General features: G+C 41.1%; 1 pseudogene; it reads left to right on the top strand.

Annotated features, from left to right (window-relative positions):
• Positions 1–2,440: 2,440 nt before the first annotated feature.
• LOC126622507 (uncharacterized) lies at positions 2,441–3,391 on the top strand (annotated as a pseudogene).
• The last annotated feature ends 259 nt before the right edge of the window (positions 3,392–3,650 follow it).

Raw genomic sequence — 3,650 nt, 5'->3', positions numbered from 1 at the left:
CTTTTGTCTTCTCTGAAAATTGGTTTTATATCATATTAGTAGCATGAGCCTCTTCCTATGAGTAAGATGGGCTTTTTCTATCCAAGAACGAACAAGGGAAACAACATTAATGTATTCCTTCTTCAATCATTGTTGCCCTAAGCCAAGGAGCTTGCTATCTCATCCCATGGTTGGTATTTTTGAGATAAATATTTACATACATATTTATATATACATATTACAGAAAATAAAATTTAAAGAACTTAAAGATATTTAAAAGGTTATAATTGGAATCAAGGTGGGTGGGAAAAGAATGATGTTATTATTTACCTTTTTAAAGTGGGTGAGAAGATAAGACAATAGGATGGGCTTAGTACTACTAAAAAAAAACTTGTGAAAAGATGTTAAAATGACCTAAATAACCCCAAACACAAGTTCATATGACATTTCAAAAAGGGTTTAGGTTAATAATATCGTTCTATAACCCCAAACACTCTAAAGCCATGGTTGTATGGTTATCTTTCTTTTAGAATAGTTTAGATTAATAATATCGTTTGTAATAAAAAAAATATAAATAATAAAAAAGAAAATAAAAGTACAACAACAATATACTATAAATAAGGATGAAATAATAACCAAAGCAACGGGTGGTTGAGAAACTAGTTTACATAACGGAAAGTCGTCTTCAAAACCCTTAATAAAATGAGCATGTGCATTGCATTGTATTATTTGTATATATTCCAAATTTCCAAGACATCCACATCCCTAATTGGTGTGAGCAACTCCACGCCACACCGGATTGTCACGGTAATTGGGCAGTTATTGCCCAAAAACTCAAGAACCTTGCTCCAGCCCACACGAAAAAGTCAGGCATTTCATGGGCCCTACACTGCCGGACCGCCCAACCAGGCAATTCTGACCCGACCGTGCGCCCGAGTGGTCTAACGTCATGCAAGAGGCGATGGGCTCGAGCGAGGCAAAGGACCCGACTTGTCGACAAGGGAGTTAGCGCCGTCTTCTTCCACTCTGACGTCGCTGCCGACGAATCATCAAAATGAATGACAACTTTCTTACTTTGTCCAAATTGAAAGTTAGGCATGAAAAAATAATTGACCCTTTTACTCTTACTATTTTTGTGAAAGTACTATTGTTGTCAACAACCTTTAGTCAATATGGACAAAATATGAAAATTTTCATCCATTTCTTCATTTAAAACACCTTTAATGTATGAGCAACTGTATTATAATTCCACCTTGAGGTTAGCATTGTATCACTCAACAATATTTACCATCAAATGCAAGGGCCTCTTCATCGTTTATCAATTGATAATTGAAAAGTTGAGCATCCAATTCCACCTTGATAGAGAAAAACTCGACATGTATTGACATTTCAATCCCAAGTAGAATGCTGAAAAACTCTTGATATTTAGAAAGCTAATTATAGTGCAAACAAGGATCATTGTCATCCATAACAACGAATTAGCACACGTCTATTAGGTAGTTAATTATAAACAGCCATAACAGCTACACTACTAACTCTTGGACCATGTATATATGTTATCAAAGGAATATGCCTTGTACAACTTATATACTTGTCTTTTGTCAATCTAATGTTCTGCTAAGATTTTCTTTTGTTAGTATCATATTATATTGGGCCTCGTTACTTGGGCATCCAGACATTGAGCCCATGATTCATGTAAAATGAGAGGAGGCCTTAGTCTATAAAAGAACCTCCTCACCCTCACAATCCTCAAGCCTCACTCTGACATTACAAAGCCACAAGGCTCACAAACAGAGAAACTCTCTCAAACTCTCTCTTTCTCTGGGGACTCTCCCTCACACTTGTAACTCATACATACAGTTAGAGAGAAATACAATCAACATCAGTGTGGATGTAGCCCAAACATTGGGGTGAACCACGATACATCTTGTGTTCTTTACTTCCTTGCAGATTCACGGTCGGATTTACGTTGTTCCAAGACCCTTCCGGTTTTGTGCATCAACATTTGGCGCCGTATGTGGGAATCGATACGAAAATTTGTGTCGGTTCTCTTTCATTTTTTCACCTCCACCGTGAATCTGTAAAATCACAAAGCTATCGACACTCCAAGCACCGGCACCTACACTCCGTGTTCTCGAAGATCCAGTAGAAGTAACATTTGATGCTGGTTTAGTCAATTCAAATGATCTTATGCTAGCATTTCCTTTTGTTGTACATGTAAGCAAAGTGTAAGACCTCGAAGCCAATTCCAAATTCTTTTTGGCAAGCAAATGTAATCCAGTAACAGGGTCATCTTCAGCTAGCAGCGGATCCAATTTTCGGTCATCCAAACAGGTGGCAAGCACGGTTCTGGCATTCCTTGCTTACCCCATGCTTCAATAACTTTGATGAGACCAAGCTCGTCGAAGGTAGAGCTCAAAGTGGAGGGCAACCTGGGCACTCGAGTGTGGTCGTACGAGGCATGTTTTGCTCAACTCTCAATCGTAAAGATCAGGGAAGGACAAGGTTGGCCCCGCCGACCTTTGCGGCTACGGCAGCAAGAGAATTGGTCCAAACGGCGACGTGGGCCCTCCTCCAAAAACCAAATTTCAAGCTTTCAATTCTTAAATGGGTTCTCTTCGTTTTCTTCTCGTCGGCCATTTCCACCTTAGAAGCTCCCAGTTAGAGTCAAAAGGTCGGTGATTGTTTTTGCAAAGAAAAACAGTAACTAGAAGAAACAAGAAAAAAAAAAATAATTCTGGAGAGAGAGAGAAAGCAGACGACGACGTATAAGACTGTCCAGAATGATCTCCTCCGTCACCTCCTCCTCGTCCGCCATTAACAAAACCTCATCAACCCTTTACTCTCACATTCCTCTCCAACTAAACGTTAATCCCATCACCATCACCCGGAGGAATTTCATTTCCCTCACCAAATCATCATCCTTTCCCCTCAAACATTTAATCTCCATGAACAAGCAATATCTCTCTACCCTTTCCAGCTCCAGATCAGACAACGGAACATCCTTTAATCCTTCTTCCCAGGGAGCCGAATCATTTTTCAGGGCAGTGTTAGCTAGCATGGAGGCTGTTTACTTAAGTAGAAACCCAACTGAAAGGCAATCTTGGAGCTTGTTGGGTCGGCTTCCGATGAACAAATTTACTATGACCATTTCGCATTCAGGACTTTTGGGGTGAATGGTTATGGCATTGATTCCATGGCCAAAATTTTCATGGATTTTGGGTACACGCCCAGGGAGGAATTGAGATTCCCGGCTAAAAAATTGAGAGCATTGTGGTTTTCTCTCCCCAGTGTTCCCATTCCTCAAGGCGGCAGTGGTGTGAATGGGCCTCTGCCGAGAGTTTTCATATCCTAGCTTCTTGTAGATCAGATGGGTCGCGAGGGGGGTGTTCGAGGTCCGAGTTGGAGATAGCGCATTTGCTGCTCTATTTAAGGCACAAGCCATTTAAGGCCACCATTTTCATTGACCGGTGCGAGCTGGTGGACGATCGGGATGTTGATTCAATTAGGGATAAAGCGAGCTGGTGGACGGTCGCTCCAAAGCAGGTGGTCGGTTCAACCAGCCGGGTCGAACCCTAATCCAGCGCATCGTCTAGAACTTCCTCTCCGTTCTAATCCGTCGCCAGGGCTTCTTCCTATTTGCTCCTCTCCATTACATCTCTGACATGCTC

Source organism: Malus sylvestris, chromosome 5 (assembly GCF_916048215.2).
Source record: "Malus sylvestris chromosome 5, drMalSylv7.2, whole genome shotgun sequence".
Taxonomy (NCBI): domain Eukaryota; kingdom Viridiplantae; phylum Streptophyta; class Magnoliopsida; order Rosales; family Rosaceae; genus Malus; species Malus sylvestris.
Note: the sequence above shows the minus strand (reverse complement) of the source record. Positions and strands in the feature narration are given on the sequence as shown.